Genomic DNA, 23,372 nt, shown 5'->3' on the forward strand with positions numbered 1-23,372 from the left:
TCTGCTGACATCAGGGAGGATACTGCAGAGCCTCCAGGCCAGGACCAGCAGACTGAAAGACAGCTTTATTCATCTGGCTGTCAGGAAGCTGTATTTATTGTATTTCATGTTCTACTGTTAGTGTTATCTGTATGCACCAAGGGTCTGAGAGTAACACAATTTGAATTCTCATGTATTAATAAAATACAAAAAAATAACTGACTTACTGTTGGGTTTAGAATTTTGCTCCAAGAGTCTTTTTTGAAGGTATTGGTGTGTTACATGTGTGTGCCAATTTTCGTGCATGTACCTGAAACATAGCTGGAAGGCTGTTTATTTTCTTAGTATAGGTGGCGCTGTCCAGCCATTTTGCCACACCCTCTTCTGAATCCTATATTAGACGAAAGTTTTCACCAGGTTTGACGCGTGTGTAAAGTTTCATGACTTTTTGAGCATGTTGAGCCCTCAAAAATGTGATTAATTTTGGAGAAGAAGAACCAGAATAATAATAATAAACAGAGCAGATACAATAGGGTCCTCACACCATCGGTGCTCGGGCCCAAATTAAAGCTGCAAGCAGCTATGAACAGGCCCTCGCACCCAGGCTCACCGTCAGCGAGCGGCTTTAGTAAATTGGCAAACGGCGAGAAATATGCATTTAAAGTCGGAAATAGAAGTGGAATATGTCAAAATCATTTATATGTATCAGTCTTCCTGTTGCCAGCAGTTGGCGCTATCATTATAATGGAATATTGGCCTTCAGATGTGTTCAGGCCAGGACTCTTATCGAACATGTGGGGTTTGGGGAAGATCGGACATTTTATGCCTGAGTTATAACACTATTTATTCCAGATTAATGCTAGTATTTATTTTATCTATTTCGGAGCTCATTCTCTTTAATGATGTGTAGCCTGTCGTTTGTAACTTCATTGCAATTTAATTCAATGTACTGTCGTTCTAATTTCCATAACCGTTGTGTTATAGTGGTTCTCAACCTTTTTTTCCACGGGGCCGCACTATGGTCCAAGTGCAAGTCTCGCGGGCCGCACGCATATCATTTACATATTACGTCACCAATACAAACCAACCTGATTTATAATATTATAGCATAAATATTATGATATCTAATCGATTACATTCATTAAAATAAATAATTCTACTCCCCATATAAATAAAACACCTGATGCTGTCGGGAGCTTATGTGAGATTCAGCTCGAAAGGAGTAACAGCATAATGAAGTTGCAATTGTAAAGCCTGTGTTATATTTCCCCATGAACAATCCAGATGCGGAAGCGGCCAGCGCGGACACAGACTTCCTCCATTTATACTTCCGAAAGCGCACACTGAAGGTCCGCTCTGCAACAAACATGTGAACAAACAGTTGCCCAGAATTATTGCACATCTGGTTGTCTTTACATTCTTTTATTGATGGATTGCAAAGGTTCGAGTAGCAATGAGCTTCTTCACACTGCCTCCACATGTGCAATTGTGCACCTGTCCTACTACACTAATTGAGAGTTGGAATGTGTTTTGAAAAAAAAAAAAGTGAATGTTCATAGTGAAATTTTTTGGAAAATCTTGTCAGGAGAACTTTTATTTGTTGGGGAGTGTGTTTACAGTGTTCTCCTGAAGTTTGAGGATTTCCATGACATGATTTTTTTCTACACTAGTCATTCTGGTCCACAACTCTGCGCCATTAATATGCTTTTTTGAGCAGTGGCACATGCTTCCTCTGAACTCTTCCAAGAAGTGAAAATGCTTTTTAAACCCGTTGCTGTTAACCATTTTAGGAGACATGAACTCTTATGCATTTAGCTTAGCCTTGAGATCTGCAATGGTGCCCCTGTGATTTTTACATTTTGCTCAGAGCTAACTGTTCAGCTAGTCATTTATCTAGCTCTGACTGAAGATCCTGAATTTTTGCCTCTGACTTTTGTATTTATTGATTTTTAGAATGCAATTCTTTACAATTAGCATTTATACTTAGATTTGTCATCAAATAAGTTAGCCTAGTACAGCTTATGAAGTTTAAAGCCTCATTTATTTCACTATGTTTTTATTTGATTTTTGCTAATGTTGGGAACCCAGAAACATTACCATTACTATCACATTATCATAGAAACAAAGGCACAGCTGTGCCTTGAGTTTAGCAGGCACCTTTATGTTGGGACCTTGCCCTATATTCAGGATGTGCATGAAGACAAAAGGTTAATGTCTCAGGAACCTGGTCTGCTTGATTTGATCATCTCAGAATGTCATAATCTTAACGTAAGAATGTAAAAACTCAAAGTACATACTATTACATTGGAATATAGATTTAACATAGTACAAATTTGTAATCCCACAATCCTCCCATTGAGAGTTCTAATAACTCTCACATAATACAAATTTAAACTTTCATAAGTTCATTCTATGGCCTATGTCTGTTAACATAAGCCCCATCTTCAGTCATGTAACTTGAAAAGCTTACAGACATGTATAACTTATTCTGTGTCTTGTCCTAGATTTACTTAGGTGTATTTTTAGAACCATAACTGTTGACACATATGGCATGGATGGTAACACGTTGTACAAACTACATGATGACACAGAAAAAATCATGTAGCATAAGAATGGAAGTCTTGAAGTCCATGGCGTCCGAATAGCTGTGAAGTCTGTTTTCTGTAGTCCATTTCCCACGTAGATTCACTCAGATGACTCTTTGTCCTCATGAAGCTTGTTCATGGATGTCTGAAGTGATGCTTTACACCAGGGTGTCACATATGGAAATGACTTCTCATACACACATACCTGCAACACAAGAAAACAAAGATACAGCAGACCAGCAGTATTCATGCCTAGACATTTTTAGACCTCTGTAGATGGTATAGTGGTTTTAAGTCTGGTGATCGTATAGTGTTTTTCTCAACCTACTTTTAAGTAATTTGACACCTATGGACCAGTGAAACCTATTAGGAAGTCTTCACCACAGGGTTGGCCCCTGAGGCCTGTTGCATTTTGGTTCTTCCCTGGGCTCCTCACTGGTCTGTGTGTGTCCTAGTCTGTCTCTGTAGTTGGTGTGCGAACTTTACTGTGTGACATCTCCATCCTCTTATGAAACATCAGTCATAACAAGACATCATAACCCAAAAAGAATAGGAGTGACTGGAGTGGGCTTTAGTATAGCTTTGAAGGCTGTGAGTGTACTTAACGTTCTCTCAATGAAAGGAAGTGACAGTCACCTTCCTGTAGTTTTATTTACAAAGGATCTTTCATCTTTGTTGAACATTACTGGGGAAGTTAAGCACTCACAGCCCTTACAGTTAACATCTGAGTGTAGCACTCTCTTCACTTTACAGAGGAAGAGGGCTCTGGGTTCGTAGAATATCTCTATAAACTGATGTAGTTTCAACCAGCTCTATGGATAGATCTTCACCTGTCTCTGTGATCTGTAATTAAACACACAACAACACTGAAAATTAACAAAATGGATCCTTTAATTTTCTTTTAGCCTAATGAAATGTGATAAATTTAAATAAATGTGAGGAAAACTTACATCAGTATGAATTCAATGAAAATAAAATTACATTCTTCAAATTGTGAATTTACTGGTCTTATTTCAATTAACAATCTAACCCTGTAGATGTATACATTAGCTCTTAAACATAAAAAGAAGTAAAACAACTAAGCTTTCCAGAAATATACACAAGACCGATTGTGTGGGAAAACCTCACAACTCTAATGATTTTTCCTACAGTATTCAAATATGGGAAAAAAAAGGATAAAAAATAATTCACTTAAATGTGTTTACATTTGAGTGTTTTCTCTACTTCCTGTTGGCCTTCTGTAGCTAATCGTAGCTCCGTGTAGCTGTTTTTATTTAATTTTTTCTCTAGAATCTTTATCTTACTATCACTGTCTGTTTTTTTTAAAAGTGGTAAAATATAACTTAATTCACACCATATTTCTGATATTATCGATCAATCTTTTATCAGATTAACTTTGATCGGTCACTTTTCCGTGAGTGCAGTACACCTGCAAAGCGTTAGCACTCATTAGCTTGTCATTAGCGTTTTCTTTTCTCCCCTCTCTTGCTCCAGTTTTTCACAAGTTCATCAAACATCCGCAGTAAGAATATTTCATCAAGCACGGTGAGTAATGGCTTCGCCTGCTATCGTTATTTGCACCTCTTGCCACATGTACAGTTTATCTATCTCTGTCGCTGATGAGGGATTCACATGTGATAAATGCAGGGAAATAGTTAGGCTGACAGAGAAGATTTCAGAATTAGAGACACACATCCAAACTTTAATTGAGGACAGTAAGAATGTTAGGGCTCTAGATATGACTTTGGATATGTCTAGCTCAGGGATTCCTGTACATTGTTTGGTTCCGGAAACAGAGCCCCTGCAGCAGGGCAACTGTTTGACGGTGAGGCAGCGTAGTCGTGGGTCAAAACACCGCTCTTCTGTTCCGATCAAAACATTAAACTGGTTCTCCCCACTCAGTGATGCACCCACTGAGAAACCTGATGAAAGTGCTCTAGTTATTGGTGATTCTATTGTATGGAACGTGAATATAGAGATACCAGCCACCATAGTCAAATGTTTACCGGGAGCCAGAGCGCCTGACATCTTGGCAAATTTAAAAGTGCTGGCAAATGCTAAACGTAAATACAGTAAGACTGTTATTCATGCCCGCACTAATGATGTTCGACTTCGCCAGTCGGAGATCACTAAAAATAACTTTAAAGAGGTGTGTGAACTTGCAAGCACGATGTCAGACACTGTAATATGCTCTGGTCCCATCCCTGCTTACCGTGGTGATGAGATGCATAGCTGATTGGCATCACTCAATGGCTGGATGTCTTAGTGGTGCCTACAGCATAACATAGGTTTCATAGACAATTGGACGAGCTTTTGGGGCAGACCTGACCTGTTTAAAAGAGATGGTCTTCATCCCTCCTGAGGTGGCGCCACTCTTCTCTCTAGAAATATGGCAAATAGTCTTAGATTTCATACTTGACTAACTGGGGCCCAGGTCAGGAAGCAGACAGACTGGCTAAACCGACCGTCTGCTAGATGCCTCCCGTCACAGAGGTCAGCTAATTCTCAGCACATAGAGACTCTTTCACCTAGATATCACACTATATAGACTGAGTCTGTTCCCCGAACTAGAAAATACAAAAAACGTCCAAACCAATTTAAGGTTAACAATTTAACTTCTAAAATCAATACTATTAGAGATACAATTGCAACCATTCAGCCGTCAGCTACAGTATCACATCAGACAGTGCACTATAGACCCCCTGAAGAACAGTTCCACTCATTCTCTAGGAGAGGAAGAATTGTAAAAACTTGTTAAATCATCTAAACCAGCGGTTCCCAAACCTTTTGTCCTGCGCACCCCCTTCTATGTCCCAACCGGGTTGGCGCACCCCCAATCCCAACTTAAAAAAAAAAAAATGCAACAAAGCTGTATTTTATCGCCATATAAAGAATCATGTTTAATCGTGCACAAATAACCAGAACAAGAACTTAAGAAATATAAGCTATAGCCTAATGTTTTTTATGTTTAATTATTTTGTGTATCATATATTATTTTCAGACATGAGCAGACCTACTCACATAACATTACGTATTTAACGAACACATACAAGTGCTCACTTTGGCAGAATTCAATTCAAATAGCCATCAACAGCCATTAGTTCGGTAAAATTGAGCATCAGAATGGACAATTTTGTTTTTAAGGGAGAAAAAAAAAGAAATGGGAAAAATGCCAGTGAATGAACACATAGAAAAAATAATAGTTGCATTATCAGTAGTGAAGGAGAGTGCTGGATTTTCGGTTTGCCCCGCATTTTACTTGAAGGAGCTCAGGCAAATGGAAACACCATATATTACATAGCAATCATCGTTAATTGAAGAAATGTGGCAAAACATCTCTGGAGAGAACCTCATATTAATAAATTCGAATGTGCTTTCCATATTTGGATCAACATAGGCTACATTCGTGAACGCACATTTTCTGCAATGTCACGCATCAGGATCATGCTCCTGTGCGCGTCTAAGCCTATGTTAAACTCTCCGCGTCTGCGGGGAGACCGTTCTGGACCGCTAGGTAGGCGTGACGTAAACATCGTCATTGGGAGAGTGTGTGCGGAGACTCTGAGAGGACGAACGCGTAACGTTACCTCCGATTTTTTTATGATCGCGCGGACAGGTGCACGTGGTCAGTAGGCTTCAAAAGCACAATTGCACATGTGGAGGCAGTGTGAAGAAGCCCATTGCTACTCGAACCTGTGCAATCCGCTTGCACTTGGACCATAGTGCGGCCCAGTGGAAAAAAAGGTTGAGACCCACTATAACACAATGGTTATGGAAATTAGAACGACAGTACATTGAATTAAATTGCAATGAAGTTACAGACGATCCACACTCTAATCTATGTTGCCTCCAAATCCCTACTCTCTCTTGGCCCCTCTCCTCCTGACTAACAACTTTATCATAAGATATCTGACTTGACAGTTTCCCTGATTTCAGCCAGTTAAGCATATTTATAATACCATATAACGTTATTATGGAATGAATGAAACGAGTTGGCACGCAAATTAGTCTGCAGTACATAAAAGAAGAAGAGTGCGTAGAAGACAGCATCTGTCTTCTACGTTTCCATCGAAAACTAATAAATTATAGTTTTTTATTTAAAATAAAAGTGATTACAAAGGAAATGTTTACGGCTCATGTTTTTATTGTATGGAAAATCCCACTCAACAGACCGCCATTACATTTTTCCTCTCGCGCACCCCCTGGTGGCAGCTCGCGTACCCCTGGGGGTGCGCGCACCACACTTTGGGAATCCCTGATCTAAACCAACAACATGTATGTTAGACCCTATACCATCTAAGCTCCTAAAAGAGGTGCTTCCAGAATTCATAGGTCCTCTTCTGACTATAATTAATTCCTCATTGTCATTAGGATATGTCCCCAAAACCTTCAAACTGGCTATTAAGCCTCTCATAAAAAACCACAACTTGACCCCAAAGAACTAGTTAATTATAGACCAATCTTGAATCTCCCTTTTCTGTCCAAGATACTAGAAAAGGTGGTATCCTCACAATTATATTCCTTCTTAGAGAAAAATGGTATATGTGAGGATTTCCAGTCAGGATTTAGACCGTATCATAGTACTGAGACTGCTCTCCTTAGAGTTACAAATGATCTGCTCTTATCATCTGATTGTGGGTGTATCTCTCTATTAGTTTTATTGGATCTTAGTGCTGCGTTTGACACAATTGACCACAGCATTCTTTTGCATAGACTTGAACACTTTGTTGGCATCAGTGGAAGTGCATTGGCATGGTTTAAATCGTATTTATATGACCGCCATCAGTTCGTAGAAGTGAATGAAGATCATATTGATCACAAGTGCAGTATGGAGTACCTCAAGGCTCAGTACTAGGGCCGCTACTCTTCACTCTTTATATGTTACCCTTGGGAGATATCATCAGGAAACATGGTGTTAGCTTTCACTGTTATGCTGATGATACTCAGCTCTATATTTCTTCACGGCCCGGTGAAAAACACCAATTTGAAAAACTAATGGAATGCATAGTCGAAAGAAAAAATTGGATGACGAGTAATTTCTTACTGCTAAATTCTGAAAAAACAGAGGTGTTAATTATAGGACCTAAAAACTCTGCTTGTAATAACCTAGAACACTGTCTAAGACTTGATGGTTGCTCTGTCAATTCTTCGTCATCAGTTAGGAACCTAGGTGTGCTATTTGATCGCAATCTTTGTTAGAAAGCCACGTTTCTAGCATTTGTAAAACTGCATTTTTCCATCTCAAAAATATATCTAAATTACGTCCTATGCTCTCAATGTCAAATGCAGAAATGTTAATCCATGCACTTATGACCTCCAGGTTAGATTATTGTAATGCTTTATTGGTTGGTTGTTCTGCACGCTTAGTAAACAAACTACAGCTAGTCCAAAATGCAGCAGCAAGCGTTCTTACTAGAACCAGGAAGTATGACCATATTAGCCCGGTCCTGTCATCGCTGCTGGGGCTCCCTATCAAACATCGTATAGATTTTAAAATATTGCTTATTACTTATAAAGCCCTGAATGGTTTAGCACCTCAGTATTTGAATGAGCTCCTTTTACATTATACAACTCTACGTCCGCCACGTTCTCAAAACTCAGGCAATTTGATAATACCTAGAATATCCAAATCAACTGCGGGCAGCAGATCCTTTTCCCATTTGGCGCCTAAACTCTGGAATAACCTACCTAACATTGTTCGGGAGGCAGACACGCTCTTGCAGTTTAAATCTAGATTAAAGACCCATCTCTTTAACCTGGCATACACATAACATACTAATATGCTTTTAATATCCAAATCTGTTAAAGGATTTTTAGGCTGCATTAATTAGGTAAACCGGAACCGGAACCGGAAACACTTCACATAACACCCTATGTACTTTCTACATCATTAGAAGAATGGCATCTACGCTAATATTTGTCTGTTTCTCTCTTGTTCCGAGGTCACTGTGGCCACCAGATCCAGTCTGTATCCAGATCAGAGGGTCACTGCAGTCACCCGGATCCAGTACGTATCCAGACATGATGGTGGATCAGCACCTAGAAAGGACCTCTACTGCCCTGAAAGACAGCGGAGACCAGGACAACTAGAGCCCTAGATACAGATCCCCTGTAAAGACCTTGTCTCAGAGGACCACCAGGACAAGACCACAGGAAACAGATGATTCTTCTGCACAATCTGACTTTGCTGCAGCCTGGAATTGAACTACTGGTTTCGTCTGGTCAGAGGAGAACTGGCCCCCCAACTGAGCCTGGTTTCTCCCAAGGTTTTTTTCTCCATTCTGTCACCGATGGAGTTTCGGTTCCTTGCCGTTGTTGCCTCTGGCTTGCTTAGTTTGGGGTCACTTCATCTACAGCGATATCATTGACTTGATTGCAAATAAATTCACAGACACTATTTATACTGAACAGAGATGGCTGAATTCTGGAAACTGAATTCAATGATGAACTGCCTTTAACTATCATTTTGCATTATTGAGACACTGTTTTCCAAATGAATGTTGTTCAGTGCTTTGACGCAATGTATTTTGTTTAAAGCGCTATATAAATAAAGGTGATTGATTGATTGATTTACTATTCAATCAAATATTCGACCGTGGTATTCACTCAATATTCATAGTTTTAAACACTCATTGGCACAATGTTTACCCCATAGTTCAAACACAAACATTAAGTGAGTGTTTTCTCTTAATTCAATACCATGCTCGTTCAATGTTCAGTAACGGTATTCACTGGGCCCAGATTCAATGTCAACCTAAGCCGGCAAAAAAAACTAACAAACACCTGGTTGCAGGCCTGGACGGTGCTTGGGAATTTGTGGCTTTAAACAAAATGCCCCTTCACTCTGATGAGCAATTATAAACAGTGTACTTACGAACCTGTAGCGATCCTTCAGTGTTACTCAGTCTGATTGATCCGCGAGGAGCAGAAGAGAACGGAGCAGATGAGAACGGAGCAGATGAGAACGGAGCAGATGAGAAGATGGATGAGAATGCTTCTCCAACGTTGTCAGCAGAAACGGCGAGCGTCTTAGGAACATGACTATGAGGAAATCTAGCATTGTCCAAGGGCCTCAAACTCTGGTTATTGATCCATCCTCCCGCGATGAACAAACGCTGCACACAAACTGAGAGTAACTTGATCCTGCTGTGCTGTGTTGTGCTTCCTGTTTGTTGTTGGCGGCTGTACTGCGTTTGAGCTCCGTCACTATATTCTTTTCATTGACTATTTTTAACTTAAAAATCAATTTTATACATCATCGTTTCTGTTTATATAACATGTGAATATATCCTCTATTGTACAACAAAAACAATCAGAGCGCCTTGCTATCACTAGTTTTATTTTGATCTCCCGGGTCCGCTATTAGCTTTTAGCCCGTAAGCATCAGCAAGTGTGGTTGCTGCTAACTGCGCTTACATTGCTAATACTCTATTCACACACATTACCACTGCTGTACTCACTGTTACTTGCTTTAATGGCGGATGAATGTCTCCACTCTGTGCAGCTCGAGCTCGAGGCCGTGGGGAAGCAGATTCGCGACCTGGAGGTAAGGCAGGCCCAGCTGACGCTCACAAGTCCGGGGTAAGTATACAGCGTGCTGTTAACAGTCCCACCACGTCTACTCCGTGTGTTTCTCTGCACAGGCCCGGTGCACCCAGGACGCGATCTTCCCAGATGTCCTTCACTGCGACGCCGGGACACCACGGACCCTGGTTGCATCCACAGCGGGCGACGACTTCTCCCCCTCCTGCCTTCGCTCTCCTCCGCGAGACAGGACGCGATGCTGTGATCATCGGAGATTCCATCGTCTGACACGTAAGTGCTACGTAAGCCGAAGGTACACTCATTGTTTGCCTGGTGCTCGTGTTCTCGATGTTTCTGCGCAGATACCCGCGATCCTGAAGGCCGACGAGAGCCCCAGAGCGGTCGTGCTTCACGCCGGGGTTAACGACACCACGCTGCGGCAGACGGAGACGCTGAAGAGGGACTTCAGCAGCCTGATCGAGACGGTTCGCAGCACGACGCCCGCGGCGACGATCGTCGTGTCAGGACCACTGCCCACGTATCGACGAGGACACGAAAGGTTCAGTAGACTTTTTGCTTTAAATGAATGGTTGTTGTCATGGTGTAAAGAACAGAAACTGCTATTTGTTAATAACTGGAATCTTTTCTGGGAGCGTCCTAGGCTGTTTTGCGCTGATGGATTATACCCCAGCAAAATCAGAACGGAGCTTCTCTCTGACAACATCTCCAGGACACTTCGCTCCTTGTGACTAGTAAGACAATTCTCAAATAACTATTACGATGAGTTTTGTTCCACCCGCTTAAATGATAAAAGTACTTGCACTGTAAAAACTATTAAGACTGTGTCTGTTCCCCGAATAGTGAGGTCAAAATATAAATATAATGTAGGATCTAGAAAAAATCTTATCGTGATTAAACCAGAAAAATGTAAAGTAAATGAACAAAAACAATCTTTAAAGTATGGGCTCATAAATATTAGATCACTCACACCCAAAGCAGTTATTGTAAATGAAATGATCACAGATAATAGTTTTGATGTACTCTGCTTGACTGAAACCTGGCTAAAACCAAATGATTATTTTGGTCTAAATGAGTCTACTCCACCAAACTACTGTTATAAGCATGAGCCACGTCAGACTGGTCGTGGCGGAGGTTTTGCAACAATATATAGTGATATTCTCAATGTTACCCAGAAAACAGGATACAGGTATAACTCTTTTGAAATATTTCTGCTAAATGTTACACTGTCAGACATGCAAAAGAAATCTAATGTATCACTAATGTATTACTGACCTAATAAACTCCTTTGGAGTCAAGCAAAATGTCACCGGGCCCACTCATCGTTTTAATCATACACTAGATTTAATTATATCGCATGGAATCAATCTTACTGCTATAGATATTGTACCTCAAAGTGATGATGTTACAGACCATTTCCTTGTATCGTGCATGCTGCATATAACTGATAATAACTATATGTCTCAGCGATACCGTCTGGGCAGAACTATTGTTCCAGCCACCAAAGAAAGATTCGCAAATATCCTACCTGATCTATCTCAACTGCTATTTGTACCCAAAAATACACATGAATTAGACGAAATTACTGACAACATGGGCACTATTTTCTCTAATACATTAGAAGCTGTTGCCCCCATCAAATTGAAAAAGGTTAGAGAAATATGTACTGTGCCATGGTATAACAGTAATACTCACTCTCTCAAGAGAGAAACTCGTAGTCTTGAACGGAAATGGAGAAAAACTAACTTAGAAGTTTTTAGAATTGCATGGAAAAACAGTATGTCCAGCTATAGACAGGCTCTAAAAACTGCTAGGGCAGAGCATATACACAAACTCATTGAAAATAACCAAAAAAATCCAAGGTTTTTATTTAGCACAGTGGCTAAGTTAACAAATTACCAGACGCCACCTGATTCAAATATTCCACCAACGTTAAATAGTAATGACTTTATGAATTTCTTTACTGATAAAATAGATAACATTAGAAATACAATAGCGAATGTAGATTCTAAAGCGTCTAACACTTCAGTTTCATCCATCGCACCCAAAGATAAACTGCAGTGCTTTACAACTATAGGACAGGAAGAGCTAAATAAACTTATCACTGTATCTAAACCAACAACATGTTTATTAGATCCTGTACCCACTAAATTACTGAAAGAGCTGTTACCTGTAGCCGAAGAACCACTTCTCAATATCATTAACTCGTCGTTATCTTTAGGTCAAATCCCAAAACCATTCAATCTGGCCGTTATCAAGCCTCTTATTAAGAAACCAAATCTAGATACTAGTGTACTGGCAAATTATAGGCCTATTTCAAATCTTCCATTTATGTCTAAAATTTTAGAAAAAGTTGTGTCTGCTCAATTGAGCACCTTCCTGCATAAAAATGATCTGTATGAAGAATTTCAGTCAGGTTTTAGGCCCCACCATAGCACAGAAACTGCACTTGTTAAAATTACAAATGACCTGCTCCTTGCGTCAGATCAAGGCTGCATCTCATTTCTAGTCTTACTTGATCTTAGTGTTGCGTTCGACACCATAGATCATGACATACTCATAGATCGATTACAAAACTATACAGGTATTCAAGGGCAGGCTCTAAGATGGTTTAGATCCTACCTGTCCGATCGCTACCATTTTGTTTACTTAAATGGGGTGTCATCTCATTTATCATCAGTAAAATATGGAGTGCCATAAGGATCCGTCCTAGGTCCCCTTCTATTTTCAATATACATGTTGCCCCTTGGTAATATTATTAGAAAATACGCAATTAGCTTCCACTGTTATGCTGATGATACTCAGCTATATATCTCAACGAGACCAGATGAAACTTCCCAATTATCTAAGCTAACAGAGTGTGTTAAAAATGTAAAAGATTGGATGACAAATAATTTTCTCCAATTAAATTCGGATAAGACAGAGATATTAATTATTGGACCTAAAAACACTACACAGAATATTGTAGATTACAATCTGCAACTAGATGGATGTACTGCTACTTCATCTACAGTCAGAAATCTGGGTGTTATATTAGACAGAAATTTGTCTTTTGAAAACCATATTTCCAATGTTACAAAAACTGCATTCTTCCATCTTAGAAACATTGCCAAGCTACGAAACATGTTATCTGTTTCTGATGCAGAAAAGCTAGTTCATGCATTTATGACCTCTAGACTGGACTATTGTAATGCACTTCTAGGTGGTTGTCCTGCTTCATCAATAAACAAGCTACAGGTGGTCCAAAATGCAGCAGCTAGAGTCATTACGAGGTCAAGAAAATATGATCATATTACCCCAATTTTACAGTCTCTGCACTGGCTACCTATTAAGTTCCGTATCAGTTACAAATTATCATTACTTACCTATAAGGCCCTAAATGGTTTAGCTTCTGCGGTCCTTAACTAGCCTTCTACCACACTACAACCCATCACGCTCCCTAAGGTCACAAAACACTGGACTGTTCGTAGTTCCTAGGATAGCAAAGTCCACTAAAGGAGGTAGAGCTTTTTCACATTTGGCTCCCAAACTCTGGAATAGCCTTCCTGATAATGTTCGGGGTTCAGACACACTCTCTCTGTTTAAATCTAGATTAAAAACACATCTCTTTCGCCAAGCATACGAATAATGTATCTTTTAAATTGTGAGTGTAGTTGCATCTGATCAAATGTGCATTCTTATTCATTAGCTTGGGTTAAACTAATTTTACTTTGTTGGATCAGCAGCTATGCTAATGATGTCTCTATTTTGTTTCTATGTTTTGCCACGGGATTTACATTAACTAGGATTTACACAAGCTCCAGTCCGGATCCAGAACACGTGAGATGAGATGATGCTGACCCTCAGAGGACCCCAGATGATGCTAACCTTGAATCAACAAACAGAACTAACAATTCTTGCTACATGTGTGACTGCATCATATAATAACTATTAATTAATAATATTGATAGTTCATCGTCTAGCTGACTATTATTATTATTATTATTATTTTTTTTTTCTAAAATCCTGCCAAACGTGCACAAACTACTAGCTACTACTAAATATTGTAGAAACATAATTTTCTGTAAAGTTGCTTTGTAACCATTTGTATTGGAAAAAGCGCTATACAAATAAACTTGAATTGAATTGATCCATTAAACGCATATAATGGCGTGCGATCTCGACAGTCCCTCGATACTTAATAGTGACGAGAGTAAACTACACTTTAAACAAAAGCATAACTAAAAGAAACTGTGAGCAACACTCAGTGTGCACATCTCAGCGGATCTTTTTTTTCTCTCTCGAACGTTCCAAAAAAATCACATTTTCCTCTCAGAAGATAGGCATGTTACAACACAAATCAGGCTTCGAGCTGAACACAGGTGAAAACATCAAGTTAGATAAACATGCATTGAAGCCAAGTTTTTGCTAATATTGTTAATTTTACCAACCAGGGCTACATCCTCCCCCTCCTAAAAGCTCTGGATGTCCCCATCAGACTTTGCTATAATTTAAAGGGGGGGGGGGGGGGGGGGTGAAATGCTCGTTTTCACTCAATATACTGTTAATCTTGAGTACCTATAGAGTAGTACTGCATCCTTCATAACTCCAAAAAGTCTTTAGTTTTATTATATTTACAAGAGAAAGATAGTCTGTACCGTTTTTTCCCGGAAAAACACGAGCGCCTGGAGGCGTGACGTGTGGGCGGAGCTAAAGAATCACGAGCGCGAGTAGGCTTTTGCGTTGAGAGCATTTGGAAGCTGTGACATTACCGTGAGGAAAAAAACATCATCCAAAACAAACCATGGCTAACAGTCAGATTCAGCCGTATATTTATGGTCCAGAATCAGATCCAGAGGCTGAAATTTAACAAGAGCAGCAGCAACGACGTCTCTATGTGGTATGTATTGAAACTGTATATATTTGCTTAGCGGTTTTGGAAAATGACTAAGTTCCACTCTATGTCGTTTATTTTTTTTTTAAGGTGTACATGTGGAAAGTGCAGTTTGATGACAACATCGCATGTTGTTTACTTGATGTGCTTACGCACCGATAGCGAAGTTAACAACACAGAGATATTTGAAGCAGTTTTACTCACCACCTGCGGTTCCAACACACGATCGTGACCCTTTTTAGCTGGGACTGCATTATCCTTAAGAAATATACGATATGAAAATCCGGTGTCAAACTGGGCCTTGTTTGTAAAACAAGCATCTTCGAAATGCAGGGAACAAACAAAAACACTTGCACAACTCCGTTGATGCTCTGTAAAAATAAACTCCATCCACTGGTCCCTTAATGCTGTTTTTTTGGGGGGTAATCTGTGCAGGGTTGTCTTGCCCTGACAACCAAAAACACACGTCTTTTGTGACATTTCGCTCTTGCTCTGATCAGTGAATGTCTCTGCTCTCAGTGCTCTGCTCTACGGGAGCGCCCGCTCTTCCGGCAGAAGTGCCCTTAGGACCCATATAAGGAAATTCTGCTCCATCTAACGTCACACAGACCCATACTCGAAAAAAACTTGCCGAAACTTGTGACAAACCAGAAGGAGTATTTTTGGAACATAGAACACAGATTCCCCATCCCCATCCCCATCCATGATACTAGAAGAAGGGAAAATAAAGTGAGGCAAAGTACAACGATCCTCATCATCCGATTCAGAGGCCCAGCCCTCACAAATGTTTTGTACATTCGGAGACTGACCGCTTTCATTTGTCTCTTCAATCCTTTTAACCTGAGATGCTTGTGTCATTGGTCTTTGTCTCTTAGTTGGTCCCTGGCTTATCATCGGCAATCTCACCATGTAACCAATGGGCAAAAGGTGGTCACGGTGCATGGTCTTTACAACACCTGGACCCTGTTCTGGCTTTACACGATACACAGGCAAGTTGGGAAGTTTCCCAATCACCTGGTAAGGTAAAGGATCCACCTGTCTTTTAGTTTGTGTTTGCCCCGGATCCCTAAGTTACGTATTAACACTCTATCATTCACTTCAAGATTTTGATTTCTGACCCTAGCATCTTGAAGTCTCTTGTTCCTCTGATGGTTCTTAATAGCTGCCGAGGTTGCCAGTTGATATGCACTCTTCAACTCATGCTTCATCTTGTCTACATACTGGTGGTATTTTACCTCAAGTCAAGTCAAGTCACCTTTATTTATATAGCGCTTTAAACAAAATGCATTGCTTCAAAGCAACTAAACAAGCCAGAGGCGACAGCGGCAAGGAACCGAAACTCCATCGGTGACAGAATGGAGAAAAAAACCTTGGGAGAAACCAGGCTCAGTTGAGGGGCCAGTTCTCCTCTGACCAGACGAAACTAGTAGTTCAATTCCAGGCTGCAGCAAAGTCAGATTGTGAGGAAGAATCATCTGTTTCCTGTGGTCTTGTCCTGGTGCTCCTCTGAGACAAGGTCTTTACAGGGGATCTGTATCTGGGACTTTAGTTGTCCTGGTCTCCGCTGTCTTTCAGGGCTGTAGAGGTCCTTTCTAGGTGCTGATCCAACCATCTGGTCTGGATACGTACTGGATCCGGGTGACTGCAGTGACCCTCTGATTTGGATACAGACTGGATCTGGTGGCTACGGTGACCTCTGAATAAGAGAGAAAAAGACAAATATTAGCGTCGAAGTACATAGGGTGTTATGGGAAGTGTTTCCGGTTTACCTAATTAATGCAGCCTTAAAATCCTTTAACGGATTTGGATATTAAAAGCATATTAGTATGTTATGTGTAAGGCAGGTTAAAGAGATGGGTCTTTAATCTAGATTTAAACTGCAAGAGTGTGCCTGCCTCACGAACAATGTTAGGTAGGTTATTCCAGAGTTTAGGCGCCAAATAGGAAAAGGATCTGCCGCCCGCAGTTGATTCTAGGTATTATCAAATTACCTGAGTTTTGAGAATGTAGCGGATGTTAGAGGATTATACTGTAAAAGGAGCTCATTCAAATACTGAGGTGCTAAACCATTCAGGGCTTTATAAGTAATAAGCAATATTTTAAAATCTATACGATGTTTGATAGAGAGCCAGTGCAGCGTTGACAGGACCGGGCTAATATGGTCATACTTCCTGGTTCTAGTAAGAACTCTTGCTGCTGCATTTTGGACTAGCTGTAGTTTGTTACTAAGTGTGCAGAACACCCACCCAATAAAGCATTACAATAATCTAACTTGAGGTCATAAATGCATGGATTAACATTTCTGCATTTGACATTGAGAGCATAGGCTGTAATTTTGATATATTTTTGAGATGGAACAATGCAGCTTTACAAATGCTAGATTCCTGGCTTTCTAAGGAAAGATTGCGATCAAGTAGCACACCTAGGTTCCTAACTGATGACGAAGAATTGACAGAGCAACCATCAAGTCTTAGACAGTGTTCTAGGTTATTACAAGCAGAGTTTTTAGGTCCTATAATTAACACCTCTGTTTTTTCAGAATTTAGCAGTAAGAAATTACTCGTCATCCAGTTTTTTATATCGACTATGCGTTCCGTTAGTTTTTCAAATGGGTGTGTTTCACCGAGCCGCGAAGAAATATAAGCTGTGTCCCAAAGTTGAGTGTACGCACTTCGAAGGACACGGACTTCGATGACCGGTCTCCGAAGTGCACGAAGGGCCCTCCAAAGTGCGTGGATGCTCCGCCTTCAAGGATGGTAATGCGGAGAGAGCTGAACTCCAACCTAAAGAAGGAAATGTCTGGTACATTCCTCACCAGGGAGTATATCACCCTAGAAAGCCAGAGAAGATAAAAGTTGTGTTCGATTGCTCTGCCAAATATGATGGCACCGCATTAAATGATCACTTGTTAACTGGGCCTGATCTCACTAACGGGCTAACAGGGGTATTTTGCAGGTTTCGCAAATATCCAATAACAATTATCTGTGATGTAGAAAGAATGTTCCACAGGTTCCATGTAAGCCAGGAAGACAGAGATTACTTATCTCCAAGTAATTTCTACGTTGATGATGGGCTCATTAGTGTGGAAAATGTGGACGCCCGAAATGTGTGTGCAAATGGGAAATTGCATCTACACAAGTTCATCTCAAATGACAAATAGGTCATGGATTCTATACCTGTCAGTGAGCAAGCCAGCGGTGTTCAAGATTTCCAGTCCAGACGGTGTTGGGAGTTAAATGGAGTGTAAATAGTGACACCTTTTCCTTTAAAGTAGCCCTGGATAAGAAACCAGCAACGCGGCGAGGAATCCTCTCAACAGTCGCATCTGTGTTTGATCCATTAGGCTTCCTGGCTCCCTTTCTCCTATTAGGAAAGAAAGTACTACAGGAGATGTGTCAAAGGGGCATTGAATGGGATGATCCACTCCCCAAAGAGTTAATGCCACAATGGACTAGCTGGCTAAATGAATTGAAGGATCTGCACAATCTCCACATTGCAAGATGTTTTGTTCCTGACTATCTAGGGACTGTCCAGAGGATCGAACTCCATCACTTTTCAGATGTGAGTAGCTATGGCTGTGGTCAATGCTCATATATTCGAGTATTGAGTGAAGACAAAGTGCACTGCTCCTTTGTTATTGGCAAGGCAAGGGTTGCACCCACAAAAGTCGTGACCATACCCAGGCTTGAGTTAACTGCTGCGGTGATCTCTTCAGCAGTCAGCAGAATGTTAAAGGAGGAGTTGGAGCTCAAAATTGATCAAGAATATTTTTGGACTGATTCAAAAGTAGTCTTAGGCTACAATAACAATGAAGCCCATAGGTTTCACGTTTTCGTAGCGAATCGAGTCCAAAGAATTAGAGAAACAACTGACCCTGAACAGTGGCATTATATAGACTCTGAACAAAATCCTGCAGATCACGCTTCCAGGGGCCTCAAGGTGTCGGAGTTGATAAATTCGAATTGGCTCACTGGACCTAAGTTTCTCTGGGAAAGAGAAATTATCACATCAGAGACCACTCCAGAGCTTCTGATTGGTGATCCTGAAATCATGGCAACGCAAGTGCTACAAACAAAGGTAGCAAATGATGAAAATTTTTTGGAGCGTTTCAGTAGGTTTTCAGAATGGCACACTGCATTGAAAGTTGTTGCTCGAATTCAGCAGTTAGCGAGACACAAGGCAGTTAAACCCATACATGTTGAAGACATGAGAAATGCCAGCATCAGGCTTGTAAAATTGGCACAAAGGGATGCCTTCAAAGATGAGATACAAAAATTTAAACAAGGCAAATTGTCAAATAGTCACCCTTTGTTTCAACTTGACCCAGTACTGCAAGATGGTGTTCTCAGGGTGGGAGGACGATTGAAGAAAGCTTTCCTACCTCTAGACACGAAGCACCCAGCAGTTCTTCCAAGAGATGGTGTGGTCACCCGTCTCATTGTGGTGTAACAGATATGCAGATCATCGATTCATGTGTTTAATTCAGATTTTCCAAATGAAACTCTTTTTGCACCAAGTGCCTGGCCTGGCGCCAGCCTGGCTGGACTTAAATTATTTACGATGCCCATGCGAGCTTCAAAGAAGAAATGAAAACCCCCCAACCACATTCCAACACTGGAGACAAAGGAACTTTTCGTATAAGTTCCTCACTTTCATTTTATTATTAATATGTATTTTAATTATGTTTATGGATTGCATAAAATGGTTAATCCTTGTTATGTGAAGAGTAAGTTGCAAGCTCATACTTTAGGAAATGTCTCTCCTCACTTTAACCTCCTCAAAGAGAGCCACGTTTCTGCAACCCCCATCTTTGCAGGTCGTAAAACTTTACGACCACACTGGAGAGGAGAGAAGCCAAATCTTCTCCCCAATGCATTCTATGGAATGAATTCGTTACCTGTTAGTTTTTATGTTGTATAAATGTATTACGTATTCCCTTTTGGTACATTTAGATGTTTCCCAACATCTGCAGTGTTATCATGTTTTAAGCAAATCTTTAAATGTTTAATTCTACATTTGAATGTAACTTCATGTTTTGATCACATATATCTATTATGTTTAGTCTTGTTCTTATCGTCATGCTCTGACAGACCCATTTATCTAGAGCAAAGTAATGAAATATGTATGTTACCTGAATTACAAACTTGCTAGAATAATCCCTGGAATAAGGACAAGCCCTAGATCTCCAGGGGGGGGGGGGGGGCTGTCTTCACAGAGACAAAGGAACTTTTCCCTCCGTTTCAGATCGCGGACTTTCATTGGCTGTTTACGCGAAAAAGGGGCGTGAACCATTTCAAGCCATAAGAACGACCGAACAAGGTCCGCCTCTCTTCTTCTTCCTCTTCTTCTCGTTCTTGGTTCACGGACACGCTGCTCTCCTGTGCGACCCTCCGCGCGGCCGTAGGCCGCGCTCATAGCGCAAACCCCCTCAGCACAGGGGCTGAGAGAAAAAGCCATTTTAATGGCTCCTTTAGAAGCTTTCGTTTCGTTCGTTTCTTTTCTTTACTAAGTTTATTCAACTATTCGCCTCTCCACGCAAGGAAGACGAATTCTGGGACATTGTTTGTTGAACCTTTCAAATACCGCGCGAGGACAGAACAAAGGACCACGTGCTCCACGCTCACGCAAAGATCCAGCGAAGCATGCACGCACGTCACATGGCCTCCGGCACACGCACGCTGTTTTCAAAAGGACAAGCGCACAAAGCTTCACAAAAAGACCACGCTCACACGCTGGGCCATGCAAGTATCACTTTTCTATGGAGATTTAAATGCTGGTTTAAAGTGTTGTTATGATCTGATTTGTTGTTGGCTCCAAAAGTTACTGACTATGATTTTCATACCTGAGCTCCTTATGTGATCTCATTCTATTTTCTCTCTCTCTCTCTCTCTCTCTCTCTCTCTCTCTCTCTCTCTCTCTCTCTCTCTCTCTCTCTTTCTCTCTTTTATTTGGATTCGTTATGTATTGTATAAAGCTTACTGTTTGTATTGTCGTACGCATATTTACTCTGTGTGATTTGTAGTTTGATGTATTACTAGTTTAATTATTAAAAACCCATATACTGACGATTGGCTCGGACTCCACCCCACTCACATTACGAGTCACTGAGATGTGTCTGATCTATAGCTACAAGCTCTAAATTTAGAAACTAAATTTATCATAAGGATAGGATAATATTTTCATGGCCAGAGAATACTTTTCCTTGAATTATAAGGTGTGATAACTTTATTGAAAATTGATAGGTCTACAGTGGTTTGCTGGACATACCACGGTTTGATTTGCAGTAATTTACAGTAAGAGATATCACAATAATTGATATGAAGAATGTAATATTGACATATTAATGAGTAAGTTACAGTGCCCTGTGATTATTTATTGTTATAGGCAATTGAGCTATTTTTCATAATCAATCAAATTTAATGTAACTGTCATCTGAGATATAAATTAATCAAATTCCTGATTAATTATTCAAATTCCCTATATATCATTTGAGTTAATTACTATGTAAAACTCATTGTTGTTACATTATGGTGGAGATGCCGGGGCATTTCAAACTTCGTTTTGTGAGCAATCAATCTATGTATATGGTTTTTAATAATTTCTGCACGTGCGGTATGAAATTATGTAATGTTACTTGTGAGATAAGTCGCAAGACGCGAACTCACTACTGACTGAGGCAAAAAGCTGGTCAGTCAGCGCGCTAGGTATTTGTAGAAACTTAACAGTACAGTCACTGTTATTTTTGATAAAAGTAAACTGCAGTATAATGTTAAAAGTATCCTGTTAAGAAAGACCAAAATCGTTTTACAGTGAAAACATTTTAATATGAATAATTAAAAGATAAAGAAATCTTTTAATAGTTGCAACATGTAAATCTGAACCTGAGCGATGTTCCTCTGATTCAGTTAAAAAGGCCTTGCTTATTAAAATATCGTTATCGAATTCGTGGTAAACCACAATAATATTAAAAAATAAAACGATAAAAACTCCTGGTCTAAAATTGGCTTAGCTACCCGATTTTTAAACCTAAAACATTTAAATCATAAGTGCTATTTTGATAAATGTTTATTGGAGTCAACAGTTGGAAAATTCCTGTTTTTATTACAGTTGTGTTTTGGAAGTGAACGGATCCTTCTTCAACCTATGTTAATATAGCACCTCAGAGATTAAAACCTTTGGTTTGTTACTTGTGATTTTTGATGCAGAAAATCAGCCTGACAAACGATCAGATAATTTCTAAGTCATATTGAAATTGTAGTTCCGCTATCTAAACACCAGAGGGAACGTGTGGGTTAGAAATTTCAGGGTACACCCTGCTTTCTGATTCCAGCTTGCATGAGTGCAAAGCTGCCAACCTGTGGCCATTTCAGATAATGCGCTCTGATTGCTAATTTATAATCCCCTGTGATGTATATTTGAATTGGATGTCTAAATTCTCGATAATTATTTGCATTTACAGCTTTGCTCGTGCGAATATTATTACAGGGAAATAAAAGAATGTTCCCTGCCTTTGACTGTTTACATTTACTTTGAGTTTAGTTCAAACATGATTTGAATTAAAATGTAATTGTTTTAATAGTGGAAATCTAGATGTGTCAGGTCAACTAAGGTTTGACCCACTTAGAAGGTAAGCCATCTAGTGGCAGTCTCCTGTTAAATCGACTAACAGACCTCTGTCTTTTCCATTCTGTTTGAATTGCATGTCCACTTTTACCCTCTTTGATTAATCTCACACTGTTTGATTAATTTCATGATCATTAATGATAACTTACAAGCTATCAATGGTTATTGTAGGATATTATTCAGATTTTCCTTTTAATTCATACATGCTTATTTTAAATTTAGATTTAAACCAGTTTTGAATTTTTAATTTGAATTAAGTTTTCTGCTCAGCAGGTTAAAGACAGAGAAGCAGTACTCCCCCCCCCCCCCCTTGTGGTGAAAACCAGCTACTCCTTCTCTCTTGTTTCATTCCTGTTTTTTTTTTGTTTTTTTTTATTTGATGATTATTATTTTGCTTCTCTCTTTTGACTTAGGTTATTTTGATAATTACCATCATTATCATAATTCCTTTGTTTTGTTTTATCATGATTAGGTAAAGCTGTTACCTTTCCTCTCTATATATAGTTACTCAATTGATGTTAAACAAACCAAACCTTAATTAACTTTAAGTTTCCTTTGTTCATCCTTTGTGTATTTGATTGTAGAACTCCCTCGGTGATTGGACAGTCATCTCAGGTTTCCAGTGAGCAAGGCTGCCCGACCGGTGTTACCGATACTAGCTGCGAGTGAAACTCGGTTCCTCTTGTCCCAAGAGACATCAGCAATTTTGGCACTCCAAAGGTTGTGCTAAAAGTCACAAGCCGTTCGAGACGGCGCCACGCCAGAGTAAC

At 40.0% G+C, this 23,372-nt stretch overlaps 1 protein-coding gene across 2 annotated transcripts in view; it reads left to right on the top strand.

The window, feature by feature from the left end:
• Window positions 1–23,372, top strand: part of LOC128016241 (uncharacterized) — a 114,928-nt gene that overhangs the window by 88,542 nt on the left and 3,014 nt on the right. The window lies entirely within an intron of this gene.

The sequence above is a fragment of the Carassius gibelio genome, chromosome A6 (assembly GCF_023724105.1).
Source record: "Carassius gibelio isolate Cgi1373 ecotype wild population from Czech Republic chromosome A6, carGib1.2-hapl.c, whole genome shotgun sequence".
Classification (NCBI taxonomy): domain Eukaryota; kingdom Metazoa; phylum Chordata; class Actinopteri; order Cypriniformes; family Cyprinidae; genus Carassius; species Carassius gibelio.